General features: G+C 42.3%; 1 long non-coding RNA gene across 2 annotated transcripts in view; it reads left to right on the top strand.

Moving 5' to 3' along the window:
* The window catches only part of LOC129532391 (uncharacterized), a 105,937-nt gene that overhangs the window by 70,417 nt on the left and 19,603 nt on the right, over positions 1 to 15,917 (top strand). The window contains exons 2-3 of one of the 2 annotated variants that reach the window (XR_008678111.2): positions 7,498 to 7,715; positions 8,538 to 9,052. This is a non-coding gene — a long non-coding RNA (uncharacterized lncRNA). Of the gene's footprint in view, positions 1 to 7,497; positions 7,716 to 8,537; positions 9,053 to 15,917 lie in introns of those variants that run through there. The other variant, XR_008678112.2, reaches the window with a different exon arrangement.

Consider the following 15,917-nt stretch of genomic DNA (forward strand, 5'->3'; position numbering starts at 1 on the left):
ACAAACAGCTCAAAAGTCAATAATGACAAAAGGGTCCTTTCTTTTCTTAAATTAGTAGACTTTATCTCTAGAGCAGTTTTAGGTTTACAGAAAAATTGAACAAAAAATACAGAGAGTTCCCACATAGCCCCACCTCCTCCCCATTTCCTCATCTCCTTCCCCACAGATTCCCCTATTTTTAACATATTGTATTAGTGTGATATGTGTCTTATAATAGATGAGCAATATTGATACATTATTATTAACTACAGTCTATAGTTTACATTAAGGTTTACTCTCTCTCTGTTATACATTCTATGGATTTTGACAAACATATAATAGAATACATCCACCATTACAGTAACAAAAAGAATAGGTTCACTGCTCTAAACATCTCCTGTGCTCCACCAATTTATCCCTTCCATCCTTCCTCCCTCCACCTGACTATCTGGCAATCACTGATCTTTTTATTGTCTTCATAATTTTGCCTTTTCCAGAATGTCATATGGTTGGGACATACAGTTATACAATACGTAGCATCTTCAGATTGGCTTCTCTCACTTAGAAATATGCATTTAATCCTCCTCCATGTCTTTTTGTGGCTTGATAGCTCATTTCTTTTTGCTGCTGTATAATATTCTATTGTATGGATGAGCCACAATTTGTTTATCCATTGGCCTACTGAAGGACATCTTGGTTGCTTCCAAGTTTTGGCAGCATTTATGCTCCAGGTTTTTCTCATTTTGAAGTTAAGCAATGGAAAAGCAAGCTCCCCGGAATTCTATGCCCCCATATTTTCCCAGCTGTTTAACTATTTCCTTACAACTGTTCTTGGTTCCCTCCAAGCTTAATATGGCAGAGATTAAAGTCATGGTTATTTCCAAATTGCTGGATAGCTGATCCCAGACCAGGGCAAGATGAGCAACTCTAAGACACCACCATTGCAGAGGAGAGATAGTCTCAGCTGACCCAGAGGGGCCAATCCCACTAGGACCTCTGGCCCATAGAACGTGGACTTCCATCCTAGAAGCCATTTGGAAATACAGTTTTCAGCCACATGCTGCAGACAGCTTTCATCTTCTGAAGCCCACCCCTGGTGTCTTAGCCAGTTTGAGTTGCTCTAACAGAACACCACAGACCGGATGGCTCACACAACAAACATTTATTTCTCACAATTATAGAGGCTGGAAAGTCCAATATCAAGGCAGTAGGCAATTTGGTGTCTGGTGAGGGCATGCTTTCAGATTTGCAAATGGCCATCTTCTGGTTGTATCCTCACAAGGCCAAAAGAGATTATTTATCTCATATTTCTTCTTATTAGGTATTAATTGCTATCATGAGTGCTCTACCCTCATGTCCTAATTTCCTCCCAAAGACCCTACCCCCTAATGTAATGACATTGAGAGTTAGGATTTCACCATATGAATGGAGCAGGGAACCACAAACGTTTAATCCATAACACCCAGCTAGATACTAGGTAACTACAGTATCTATCTACCAGCTAGATAGATACCATAGTTATACCCACCCTTCATACCTTTCCACCTGTGTCTTTTTAAACCCCATTTCCTTATTTCAGGGAACTAGTCATCATATTCTTTCCACTTAAAAAGAGAGGGTCTTAGTAAATAGAACCATTTATTTTAGACTTCTTCTATTGGTTCCTTCTCCATGTTAATCTGCTGTTCTCTTGACTTCTACATATGCTTACAATGCACCTTGGTTTTTTGTTACTTCTCTTTTCAATGAATGTGAGGTCTTCCACCAGCAAAATTGCAGAGGTGGTCTGTTTCCTCAGGCTCCACTCTCTGTGACTTCCTTTCTACCCACCCTATGGTGCTTCTGTACTCACCTCAGTACCAGGACTCAGTACCTCAGGACTCAGTACCTCAGAACCTGGATCCTCTCACGACCTGCTCTCAGGCTTTCTTGTCACCTCAATGATCCCAAACGGTTTTCAGTAAACAACTGAAAAGAGTTTAGGCATTTTCCTGACCTTATTGCATTCCAACAAGGAATTGCCAGAATAAGCCGGAAGTAGACTAGAATGTGTGAAACTGCAAGATGCCTGACCCCACCTCAAGGCGGCGGTAGTTTGGCTGTCCTGAGACGGTGAAAAGGAAAAACCTTCTCTGCTGGTTAGCCCCTCACTTAGAGCTGCCTCAACATCTATTGGAAATTTTCACATTGCATAATTCATCTGTTAACATTCCCTGAAGAGGGTCCAATTTTCAATGTTCTTGAGGCACTTCTCTGGGAGTTCACCCTTCATAGGGATCTGTTCTTGCAAGAGCTCCTTACTGGGGGAGGGACTATCATGCCCCCATCAATAAAGTGGACCTCTTCTGACCTGGCCCAAGCAATCACTCCCTAGTTTGTTGAACTTTCAGTAAAATATGGCAACAGCACTTAATATGGGATTACCCACAAACCTGTACATTAAAGCTTTAGAGGAAAGGAGATAACGCTGTACCTGTCAAAGATAGAAAAGGGGTTGGGAAGGATGCAGGCATTGAAAGACAGCAATGAAGCAGGAAAAGAAATAGCACAAAGTAGGGATAAAATCTTGGCAGTCCTGAGGTAGAAGGTAGCCGAGAAAAGGTGAGAAGCAATGAGGACGAATGATGTGTTTTAGGTACCAAGATCTCTGAGGATACAGAGGTAAAGAAGACAGTTTGTTCTCAAGATGTGGTGTGGCAATGAAAACAGTTCTCCATTTGTCACTCAAATAGCCACAGTGGGTTTGAGTTGGGAGAAAGCCACTGATCATCCTAACACCAGAAAACTCTTGAGTCAGCACTGCCTTGTTTCATAAGCAGAATAAGCAAGGAAGTAGGTTCTAATTCTAATGTTTGCAAAGTACCTTCCTTGTTTGCTGAGCCACACTTCAAAGGGATTTATGTACATTACCTCGGATTAATCAGTTATCTTAAATTGTCAGTGAAAGCAAGAAAGGTTAAGTGACTTGTACAAGGACACGCAGTTAGTAATTTTTAGAGCCTGGGTCCAACTAGTTCCAAAGCCCCTTTGCATGGCCACTAGTTGGTTTGAATTCAGCTTCTCTGCTCCCCTACTTAAGACCCTTTTCCTACTAAGAAAATGAAATTTTACAATTAGATATTTATTCCTTTATCTAAGCACTTTATTCTTTGGTAAATTTCTGTTAAGAGGAATAAGCCATTTAAAAAAGTTTACCATTAATGTATTCCTTGCTGAGAACAAATTTATGAAATGATTTCCTGCAAGAAAATTTTGATTTGTGTGCATGTAGAGTGGAGAGCAGTCAGAAAAAGGATGAAATGAAAGACCAGCACAGAAGAGGGAGGCAAAAGTAGAAGACATCTTTGCTTACATCTCACATTTTTCAGGGCACAAGTGCTGCTGGGGAGAAGGCTTGCCCATCCTCACTTCTCACTCTGTCCAGGGACCTTGTTACACCTCAGAGTTTCAGCGAGTGGGAAGAAACTGGAGAGGAGAATACTGGCAATGGAGAGATGGGGGCGGGAAGGGGGTGGTGCAGGGAGGGTGGAGACAAAAGGGGAAGTAACTTTTTAAATAAAAAATGATAAGTGATGAATGGAATGGCTAATCCTGGGGAGCCCTGAGAATGCTGGACCGCCAAGCGAGGGCGTCTCTTTTTTTCACTTTCCTTTTTCTTTTCTTTTTAATTTTCTTTTATTTAATTTCGCTGCAGCACGTATAATCAATTACAGACTGAATTGGGATAAAGGGAGGGGAAGCACTTTAATTCATAAATCAATTTTATACGGTCATCAGTCAGGTTGTGAATGCAAATACCTCTGTCGGTTTAGGTTATTCAGAATTAATTGACTCCCACCGGGCTGGGCTACAGATGGAGAGGGGCTTTCTCACAAAGTCTGCTAGGGCCCGGCATGGGGGCCAACCACTTCCTCCCTGCCCCTCTGGCCCTCTGGCCAGCCCCCTCTTCTCCTTTACCCTCTGGGCCCCAAACATGGAGATGATGGGGGTGGGCATCCAGCAAGAAGCTGGGTGGATAAGAGCCCAGAAAGGCTGTTTAAAGAAGGAAGGGGATTCACAGAAAGATGAAAGCCCCCAAACAAACCCTCTTCAGCCCAGGCCCTGCAGAGACACCTTTATGTGATTAGAAATGCTTAACTTTCAAGGGTCTGCTTTTAAGTTCTCTTGAGCTTCTTAAATAAGAAAGAAAAAAGAAAACAAACAGAAAAGCCAGAGCCCCTGGGCTGAAGCTGAAGGGATATCATTCAAAAACCACTGGGTTGCAGGGTTTGTGTGGCTGCCAGATTTTAGCAGCCAGAGAGCAGCCCAGGACAGAGGCCTAAATGCCAGCAGGCCCAGTGAAAGTGAGTGTGAAGGCCCTGCCCAAGGCACCAGAGAGAACAGCCCTGGGCTGTAGGCCTGCAGCAGAGGATGGAGAGAGAGAATGAATTACGGTGTAGAACGGGCTGACCGAGGCTCCCTAGTTGGGCTGCACCTGTTTCCTAACTTAGGGTCTTCTATCTACAGGAGTTCATTCTAATTAGGAAAAGACACACACCCATCCACCCACACATTCAACATATTTTGACCTCAACTTTTCCACTTTTTACCCTCAGCTAAATATACTTCTCATTGTGTTGCTCCAAATCAGACTGCCTTACTGGTTTTCAGCACTGTCCTCCTACATGGGAATCACCCAGGAGGTTTGTTTGTTTTGTTTTTCTGTTTGTTTTTTTCATGCTGTTGTCCAGGTCCACCCCTAAAATTCTGCTTTAATTGGTCATGAGTAGAGCCCAGGGAATTGGTGCTTTTTAATAGGGTTACAGACGAATCCAAAGGGCAGCAAGGGTTGGAACTACTAAAGTGTCTGAAGACTAAGGTGGGCAACTCTAAAACCCCATGCTTCCCTTCCCAGTCCCCAGTCCCTTCCCACAGCCTGGCAGTGTTTCTGAAAGTGTGCCCCATTGGAATTACATTAGAAAAAGTAAAACAAGCACATTGGTAAGAAAAACAGGAACAAAATAAAATTTGGGAATATATATGTTGTAGATTCCCTGGCCCCCTCCAGATACACTGTAGTAAAATCTCGAAACATTTAGAATTTACACAAACTCCCAGTAAGTTTGGGAACCCCTGCTGAGGCAAAGCACCAAGACGTTTGCACTGTCTTTATTTAACATCAAATCCTAGCCTGCATGGTATGCATCACATTTTGCCTTGACACATGGCAGTTTCATGTTTGTGGGTTTTGTCAGAAGAGCTCTCCTGAGAGACCAAAACCTGAATCTAGGAGCAAAATGAAAACAATCTATTTGATGAGATGATCTCAAAGGCTTCCTGTTCCAAAGCATGAGTTCTTATCCATATTGAGACTTTTAAAAATCAGATGTAAAATTCTTCTGCATTTTTAATTTAACCAGCAGTTAAATAATCTTTAATACAGTTGCTTATATGTAAATGAGCCATATTCATTTGTTTTAAAAGGCTAAGAGGAATTCTTGGAAATGCTTCATTAGTCATTCGTTTGTACTACCATATGCTACTGAAAGCAATAAAACTGCTTTTCTTTAAAATTTTAAGAAATTCAGGCTTTTTTTCCCAGTCAGACTAGACTTCCTCTCCAAAAAGTTTGAAGGTCTTAATGGAGATTAAATGTGTGTTTTCTCTTGCTGTACTTAGGCAGCAGCAAAGAGAAATTTGGGCAGAGGGTGGTCCAGAATGAAAGGGCATCTTGTTCTCAAAGCCCTGGGTTTCTAAGGTAGATAATCTGAGAAGTCCATGGGGGGAAAGATCCTTAGACCATTCAGGCCATATGGCAGAGTGAATACACAAGCTTCAGCATCAGTACTGCTCAGCTTCATGACATATATTGGACAAGATATAGCACCTCTCTGTGCTTCAGTTCCTTCCTCTTTAAAATGGCAATATTAACAGTGGGTACCTCATGGGGTTATCGTGAAGAGTAAATGACATAAAGCATCTAAAAACCTAAGCAGAAAGCAAGCCCAATAACTGACAGCATTTGCCCTGAGAGAGACCATGGACGAGTGGTGATCAGTGGGCCTATTGGTCTGATTTGGTCCCTCCAGTAGCATCAGCATCACCTGGGACTCTATTAGAAATGCAGAATCTTGGGCCCCAGAATGACTGAACAAAGCTCTGCGGTAAGACCTAGCAGTCTGTGTTTTAGCAAGCCTTGCAGGTGATTCTGAACCACACTACAGTTAGAGAACTACCGGGGTAGGCTAAGAGCTGGAGGCTGGAGCCTTGGAGAGCAATAAGAAGCTCCTTAGAGTCAAGTGGTTTGTGGTAAAGAAAGAGGGTGGATTTAGCTCTCTATATAGGAAACTAAGACAAAAATGTCTTACACAATTATGAGTCTGGGGTTGGAAGAAAGGAAATTTGGTGGGACTGCAGCCTGAAGTATCCATCCAAAGGATAGAAATCTCACCAGTAACCATGTGCCTTGTACAATAGCACTGTTTGCAAACCCTTGCCACAGACAGCATCTTGTAAACCTCGAGACCTCAGGAAAACTTCCTACCCCCCATACCTCTAGCCCCTCTTGAGATTCCAAGGCCCAGGGGTGCCTCTAGCCTCATTTATCCCTGGGACTTCAGCAAACTACACTACCCAACTATGTCACCAGATGAGAGCAGAAAAGTCTGAACCTCCTTCCCTAGACTTGTGCAGAGAGGGAGAGCCTGCCAGAAAAAGGGTCACAGAAGAGCCATCTCAGCCATATTGCTTTGAGATGTCAGTAGGATATATGTGTAGCCCCTTCCTTCTCCCATAGTAAGGAGTCTCACAGAGCCAGAAGGTGGAGATGGGGGGAAGGCAGTCTGAAGGGGTGGATACTAAAGAATTTGGAAGTCATCTGCAGAGAGATAATTTTTTGAAGATATCCAAAAAAGAGAAAAGATAGTGAAGTTTGGGGGCTTCAGAGAGAAACACCATATTCAGATTTACAAGTGGCTAAAAGAGGCACAGGTGGGAGCTGAAGGAGGTGGCAGGTAGGTGCTGGTTTAAGGGATCTACTTCCATTTATAGGAAATAAAAAAGTATTATCTTTTCCTCATCCAGTGTAAGGTTCATGGTTGACGCCTCTATAACAAAAGACGGATTTTAGAGAAAAGACAGAAATACAGAAAAGCATAACAAATTTATTTAGCCAAAGCTTTACATGATGGGAAACTTCAGAAATGAAGACCCAAAAATTCAGGGAAAACTTTATTTTTATGCTAGAACTTGATAAGGAATGAACAGTCGTGCAGAAGTGTGATTGGACAAAAGGGGGTATGATCTAATGGTACAAAGCTGGGAGAACTTAGGCCTGTTTTTTCAGATTCTTCTTGACATCTCTGTATCTCCATTCCTTTCTGCCAAGTATATGGCAGGACATTTGCCATATGAGGGTCTTATGACCTACTTTCAGGAGAGGTAGGTAAGATAATTGTTTTATGGCTGGCCCTCTCTTCTTAGAAAGGCAGAAGATCAGAGAATTAACTTCTTACCTCTGTGATTTTCTCCATTTCCAAGGTGCCGTGTTTTGGAGTAGTGTGTCCTGTACCTGTCACCTTTAACAAACAATTACTGAGCACCTACTGGGTGCCAGATACTCCGCCAGGCTCTGAGAGGACAGAAATGCATAAGACACAATTCCTGCTCTCAAGGAGGCCTTTCAAAAAGAAGAAAGTAGCAAAAATTCACACATTTCCCCCATTCCAAATGACATCTGAAGAAAGGAAAAGAAAAAGGTAACTCCCACTGTGTCTGTATACATTTGATTCAAATTTGAGATTTGGGGTTCAGCAATCAGCTGAACCTCTCCCTCTCCTTTACGTGCGTGTGCACACACACACGCACACACATTCTGTAGCATGCGTGACCTCATCCAGCTGGCTAGCGAAGGATAGGCCTAGTTGTTGCTGGCCCTGCCTGTGCTACAATTTTGATCAGACAGGTATTAGAAGTTAATTTCAGAAAAAAATCATAGCAGTTTCTGGCACATAAGCCAACTTCAACCTAACCTTTCGATGAGGTAAGGGTAAAGGAATCTGATAAACACATTTAATTTCCTGTGAAATGAACAGGGGTTTAGAAACTAAGAGGGAAGTGGGATTTAGACAAATACATTTTGGGTTTTATCTCACAGGACACATAAAACCCTCTTGTTCCATTTGTCATAGTTCCAGGCCCACCGGGTCTCACCTACCCTTGACATGCACCTCCATTACCTATCTAAGCCTCAACTTCCCAGGGTCTCCCTCTGAACTTTCCCCTTCCTAGGGGAAAGAAGGCAAAGCAACATTGTTGTGATGTGATGTCCAGGACTGGGGTCACATGGCCCCCTCCAGATCTGTCCCAGTGGTCACTTTCCCAGGTTCCTGTCTGACTTTCACATTTTGTCTGAATGTGATACAATTATTTCTGGGGCAGAAAAGAGACTCTAAAAGGGGCCCTTTTGTTACTCTCCATGCACCGCCCCCCCCAGGGTCCTGAGACCTGTTCACTTGATCCCGGAAGGAAGAAACGAGCTCTTATTCCCTCTCAGACCTCTGCTGATACTTGTTTTTCAGCTAAGTTCAAGACAGCCAAATGAATTTTTCAGAGAGACCACAGCTGGCTTGTCAGGACCCAGGTAACAAGATGAAAATAATTGAGAGAGGAAAAATCCCCGAGCCCCTCGGGTGTCATTTTCACAAAGTTTTCTTCTGGGTATCCTTATGCGTTCCGAGTTATTCATTGGTTCTCTTCTGTTGTCCTCACTGGCAATTTTCCTCTGCCTCTTCTTCTTTCTCTACAGTTTTCCAAAAAGCATAAGCTATGTGTCCCTGATCCTGAGCAAAGTTGATGTGAAACCTTGTTTTTTTTGTTTTTTGGTTTTTTTTAGAACATTTCATAGACAAAACAACCCTGCTGCAGCTGGAGGCTGCTGGGATTTCTGTGCCTTGTTTTAATGCATGGGACCTTTCATGAAATCTGGGGCAGTTAATGGAGGTGGGGTGGAAAAGAAAAGAGGAGGAGGGGGAAGAGAGTCATGAACTTTTACACCCAAAGTGGGACTTCAGAAGAATTTACAGTCATCTTCTGTGGAGACAGTTAAGATATTTTTTTTTTTTTTTTTTTTTTTTGAGACGCAGTCTCATCCTGTCACCTGGGCTGGAGTGCAATGGCGCGATCTCGGCTCACTGCAACCTTCATCTCCCATGTTCAAACGATTCTCCTGCCTCAGCCTCCCAAGTAGCTGGGATTACAAGCACCTGCCACCATGCCCAGCTAATTTTTGTATTTTTAGGAGAGATGGGGTTTCACCATGTTGGCCAGGCTGGTCTCAAACTCCTGACCTCGTGATCCACCCACCTTGGCCTCCCAAAGTGCTGGGATTACAGGCGTGAGCCACTGTGCCCGGCCGAGACTGTTAAGATTTTATTGCCCTAGTACCAGCAGTTATGATGTTCCATAGAACTTATAGCTGAGCCCATGCCAGGGATTCCCCAGCTCACTGAAGCTGGAAGGAAGCCAACTGGACTGCCGAGTTCACTTTAGGAAGAGAGAGGGAGTTAACTTAAAGTGGGAGGTGGGTTGGAGGAAGGATAGAAGCCCAGAAAGTAAGTAAGGCATTGTAAAATCACACCTTAGGCTCTGCAGTCAGACAGAGCTGGCTGTGGGTGACTTTCCGATATTTACTAGCTTAGGATATTAAGCAAGTGCTTTAATCACTCCAAGACTCAGTTTTCCCATCTGTGAACTGGAGGTCATAATAGTACTTGCCTTGTTGGAGTGTTGTGAGGATTCGATGAGATAAAGTCTGAAAAGAATTTAGCACAGTGTCTGGTTCACAGTAAAAGTTAAATCAATATTATTTTCTATTATCATAATTATAAATAATGGCATGAGCAAAGGAGAGGCTGCGAGTAGAGTTCGCACTTTCCCTCCCTAAGTGTCAGTGTGTATGGAGAGAAGACAAACATTCTTACATATAAACAGTCCCTTCCGTGTGACTCTCTCATCCAAGCCTGCTGCGTACCTTGGGTGTGAGGGCAAAGAGTAGTAAAAAGGAAGAAAAATGGAAGAAAAAAGAAGAGACCACAAAAGCAAAAGAGATTCACTGGGGGTGAGGGGCACCAGGGCAGCAGGGTGGGGGCAGGAATGATTGGAAAAAGACATGCAAAAGACAACCAAGTGAAAGAAATGAATATGGATATGGAAATTGTCAAAAATGGAAAGAAGTTTTGCAGCTGGATGTGGACAGAGCAGGAAATGTGGAGGAGAGGCGTAGGAGTCTAAAAATGTACAGGGTTTAGTTTGCTGGCCAACACCTCCTCTGGGGAGGTAACAACTCCTGAAAGCCATGAACTTTTAAAAAGGAACCTAAACAGCACAGCAAACCTTCCTGAAGAACCTATAACCTCACTGTGTACTTTTTGTCAGCCTCAATTCCTTCCCCACAACTCTCACTGAGCCATTGATCAGTGACTCACCCTTATCTCTCACGATCTCACACTCCGCTGTAACCCTAAAGAAAACTCTGCTCCTTAAGGTAATCCTTGACACTGTGCTGTGCAGGCCTCTGCTGCAAAGGGTAGGGGCAAATTACCCCAAGCCTGGAGCTTAGTAAGTGCTCCAGGCATGGGGTAATTCAACAAACAATGTTGGTTGAATGAACAGAGGGATGAATGGTGTGGTATACTTGAGGCAAGCCTACATGCAAGTCAACAAGACTGCTCATAGGATCACTTGAGCCCAGGAGTTTGAAATCAGCCTGGGCAATATAGTAAGACCTTGTCTCTACAAAAAAAAAAAAAAAAAAAAAATTAGCCGGGTGTGGTGGCACATGCCTGTAGTCCCAGCTACTGGGGAGGCAGAGGTGGGAGGATCCCTTGAGCCCAGTAGTTCGAGGCTGCAGTAAGCTATGATAGTGCCACTGCCCTCCAGCCTGGGAGACAGTGAGACTGTCTCAAAAAAGAAAGACTGCTCATGGGGACAGGATTTCTTTCTGGGGGAAAGAAATGTCCTGGAATTAGATAGTGGTGATGGTTGTACAATTTTCTGAATGTATTAAAACCCACTAAACTGTACAATTTAAAATGGTAAAACAGCATGTGAATTGTATCCCAATAACTTTAAAAAGCACAAACTATAGCCAGGGAGAAGCAAACAGTCATGACTAGTACCTCTCTTCCAATTGCACTCTTTTTTTTTGCTTTGTTTTTCCCCCGTAAGTTATTGGAATACAGGTGATCTGTTTAAATGAGTAAGTTCTTTGGTGGTGATTTCTGAGATTTTGGTGCACCCATCACCCAAGTGCACTCTTGACACTGGGTTCTCTTCTCATCCTTTTGCTTCTTCTCAGGACATAGTGATTATCTTTAAAAGCCTTTCTCATGTGGTTTTTGTTTGTTTGTTTTTGGATTTTCAAGTGTTCTGGAAATCTCAGTGGGACCAACGATGGTTAGATCTCGTAGTAATAAAGTGACTATGTAAGAGAAGGTCAGTTCTTTCTTGAACATTTCTCTAGGACCTGTGCAAACTTTTCAAGCTTGAACAGTCCTCAAGATAAAGATTCACTTTCATAGTGAGTGTCTTTCACATGGCCCCAGCCACCTGAGGCTCAGCATCAAAGAAATTTTTTAGGAAATCTATTGCCTAACTGTCATGTCTCTTAGCCTTATAGTGCCCTTATGGAACACCTTATCTTCCCTGATAGTCAAGACCATTTAAATGAACAGAAACGGTTTCCCAGATGGGATGGAGACGAAGAACACAGTGTAGCAATAGATTCTCCCAGGATTTTTTTGTTTTTGTTTTTGTTTTTGGTTTATTGTTGTTGTTGTGTGTGTGTGTTTGAGTCAGGGTCTTGTTCTGTCACCCAGGTTGGAGTGCAGTGACATGATTTTAGCCCTCTGTAACCTTGAACTCCTGGGCTCAAGTGATCCTTCCACCTCAGCCTCCTGAGTAGCGGTATCATTGTGGCCAGCTCTCGTTTTCCTTTAACTTTCCTGTTTAGTCACAACCTGCCTTCTTATACATACCTATAAACACATGGACATCAATATTAAAAAATGTTGTTTTCTATGGACTTAAGTTTGGTGAGATTGTGTGGTTAACAGCACAATTCTCTAAGGATTTTATGTGGAGCTTACTTCACTTGCCTGCTTAACACTGGCAAAAGAAACTCCTGAATCTTTTAACATCATTTAATACGTCAGTAACAGACTGTTTAGACAAATAGGATTTTAGATTTGGGGGCTGGAATCTGCTATATTCCTATACAATAAAAAGGAAATGAGTCCATACATGTCTGCAAACTAAGGTTTGGGGCCAATTCTGAGTCTCCAAGAAAAATTGGGAAAAGCAGGCTATTCATATTCATATTCCTTCTTCAGCATTCTATACATGCAGAATAAAACTGTGAAAAAGTGGAATGCTACCTATTCAAACTTAATTTTGGACCTAAAAAGAAGTTTAAATATTCACTCATTCAGGGACTTTATTTGAACTGAGAAACAGAAAGTTCATTTATTGCCTCAAGAGCTTCTGAAAAATCCCATCCAGTCATTCATTCTATGTAACTTGCTACAACCCACTGAGAATCTCAGTTACTGAACTACAAAGTGAGTTTTTATCTCTAAGGCCTACTATTCCTATATTTTTGCCATGATGTCATCATCAGCCAACCAGGGCCTCAAAAGCTCATATGTTAGCAGTGCTATCGACTGAATTGCTTGGCAGCATCATGAGGTGGGGAATTTGTTTAAAAGCCCCTTTAGGCTTTGAAAATTATTCAAGAAAAGCTTTTAGAACCTTTTTTTTTTTTTTTTTTTTTTTGCCTTTGAGGATCCCCTACCTGTTCAAGGACACCAGGTTGGGAAACACTGACCATGTAATCTGTGAGGCCCTTCCCAGCTTTAAGAGTCTCTGAGTCTGGAAAAAGGAGGCAAATGAGTAAATCATGAGTTACCTGGATGTGCCCCTTCTTCCGGAAGGCCCTGCCGATTCTCCCTGAAAAGTAGAGTTGCTCCCCGGCGGGATTGCCCCCTCAGAACCAGCTATGACTGTCCTCATTGGGGAAAACAATGCAAAACCTTCAGAACTAAAACAAATAGTCATTATTTGGATTTAAATCCTAGTTGTTTAATTTCCCCGAATGTCTTTAGTCTAGAAATTTAAGGAAAACAACTTTTCCTTAGTTACGTCCAATGACACTTTGTAAATATAGGAGATGAACAGAAACATCCTTTTCTACTGTGCCCCAGATAATTAATGATAAAACTCTTGAGCTCAGAGAGACCCTAGAGAGTCCTTACCCAGTGGGAAACAGCCATTCTGCTGAAATGTAAGAGCAAAGCAAAGGAAAGGAAACAAAGAAGACTTCTAGAAACTTGGAGATTCTAGGGCTTCTTTCCCAATCCCTGTTCCCTTGTAAAGGGGCCGAGGCCTAGACTCCATACGCATCCTCTCTCTCTTATACCTCTTAATGACACGTATTTCTAGATACTGTGGCTTTCTAGACACTGTGGGTTTCTAGACACTGTGGGTGGCAACCTTTTGTTTTTTAAATCTCCCTTAGTGCAGAGAATCCAGAATAGTGCTCTTTGCTGGGAAAAAAATGACATCAATGTCAGTAGCCCTTCTCATGGTGGCCACATGGTCACAGGGCTGCCCTCTGCGGGCAGAAAGCTTGCAATGTGACTCACTTTGTCCGCTTTTATTAAAATGTTTACTTTGCCATTGTCTGACTTTTAAAGATCAAGATCTTTTTTTTTCCTCAAGCCTAGGGTTCATCACTCATTTTGGGAAGGGGAGAGGGGAGAGCTCCTCGCTATATTCGTTAGTGGTCTAATGGAGTCCCTAAGAAGATTTTATACTTCTCTTTGGAATCAAAAAAGAGGACATTATTGAAAGCCATAATTTGTATACTTTTCACTGCACCCCATCAGTCCTCATTCTTCCTTCCCAGAGCACCTTATGCGGAGTAGTGCCCTTTTCTTGATGTTCCTTCAAGAAAGTGCTTCCTGTTTTCAGGAAGAATGTGTTCTTCACTTCAGCAATGGATGAGCTTCTTCCAGGGAAGTTGACCCATTTCCGGGTGGCCCCCAGCAGAGTCTTTGCTTGGATGTTATTTGCTTCTTGGATTGATTTTGTATTGCTCCTCCAGAGAAATTGGAAAACCATCCAAAAAACTTTTAGAAATGTAGTATTTCTAGAAATACTACCAAAATAGAAATACTAGAAAAAGAAAACACTGGTATTTATTCATCATTATCATTGCCATCATCCTCTCTCTCATTGTGATGTTTAAAACCTTCTGTAAACAAATAATCAGAGGCTGAGCATGGTGGCTCATGCCTGTAATCCCAGGACTTCGGGAGGCCAAGGCGGAAGGATCACTTGAGCTCAGGAGTATGAGACCAGCGTTGGAAACATACTGAGACCTTGTCTCTACAAATAATTAAAAAAAAAAAAAAAAACTTACCAGGCATGGTGACATGCACCTGTGGTCCCAGCTACTCGGGAGACTGAGGTGGAAGGATCACTTTAGCCTGGGCAATCAAGGCTGCAGTGAACAATGATCATGCCACCACACTCCAGCCTGGAAGACAAAGCAAGACCCCATTTCAAATACATACATATATACATACAAATGATCAAGCAGATTTCCGGTATCAGAAAAGCAAAAGACTGCTATTGTTTTCCATATTTATTGACACTTGAACATGAAGCAAACTTAAGTTTAGCTGTATTTTAAGGAAGTAAACCACGTTGAGAACATTAAGGCTTTCCCTTTAACTCCTATGCTGGGCAGCACCTTCAAATACAAAGATGAAGAGTGGGAACAACTTGCAAACCCTCCTTCATGCTGTGGCTTATGCCTGGGTGATCTTGACTACTGCTCACCACAGACCCTCGGAGCAGGTGTTATTAACATTATATGCCTTCTCACTTTTTCAACCCACAGTGGCTCCTAGTTAACCCTTGATTATCTTTGTTTCATGCTAAGCTCCTCCATTTGTTTGCTTAGTCTCTCTTATTCCCATACACCATTCCCATTTCATCTCCACAACCCCTGTGCAAGGTATTTAACGTGTATTTGAATGTGTTCTTGCAAAATATATTATTCTGTGCACATGTATTTCCATTTACATAAACGGATTTTAACACATTTTTTCACATTTAAATCTCTGAAGTCAGGATTCATCTTACAATAAATGGTATGCCATCATTTAATTGGCAGAGCTTTTTTTCTTTTTTATTGATACAAAATATGATAGTCCATTGAACAATAGGTAGTATTTAGATTTGATGAAATATGGTCTATATCACATCCTAGTCTTTTCTTCCCGCTGGAGTACCAGTTTTAGGCCATGCATGCTTCATGTACTCATCTCATCTGTCACTTCTCACTGCTGCTTAGCCCTCCAGGGTGGACTTTCTGTCCACTCCCAAAGCCCGCCAGGTTGGCCCTTACTCCTTGAAACCACAAACAACACTGCTTGTACTATCCCCTATGGAACACTGTAAGCATTTCACAGGGCTATCATATCTAGGATTGAAATCAGGGGGTCATATGATTTGTAAATATTAATTTGACTAAGTAGAGCCAGATTGCTCTCCAGAACGGCTGCGCTATCTATATTCCCACCAGTGGTACATGAGGGTCCTATGTGCCCACATCTCTGCCAGCAGTTGGCATTATCCAACATGTAAAATCCTCATTTTAAATGTGAGAAAAGAGATTGTGCTGGTGAACTCTATTCCCTTTTATCAAGAAGAACTTGATGTAGATGTATCTAGTGGTACCAGAGCCTGGACTACACCAAGATACTCGATTGAGCCTGTGGCCAGATACATGAACTGTGGTTTCTTGCTTGCTTGCTTGCTTGCTTGCTTGCTTGCTTGCTTGCTTGCTTGGTTTCTTTTTTTTTTTTTTTTTTTTTTTTTGAGATAGAGTCTTG

The sequence above is a fragment of the Gorilla gorilla genome, chromosome 2 (genome assembly GCF_029281585.2).
Source record: "Gorilla gorilla gorilla isolate KB3781 chromosome 2, NHGRI_mGorGor1-v2.1_pri, whole genome shotgun sequence".
In the NCBI taxonomy this organism is placed as follows: domain Eukaryota; kingdom Metazoa; phylum Chordata; class Mammalia; order Primates; family Hominidae; genus Gorilla; species Gorilla gorilla.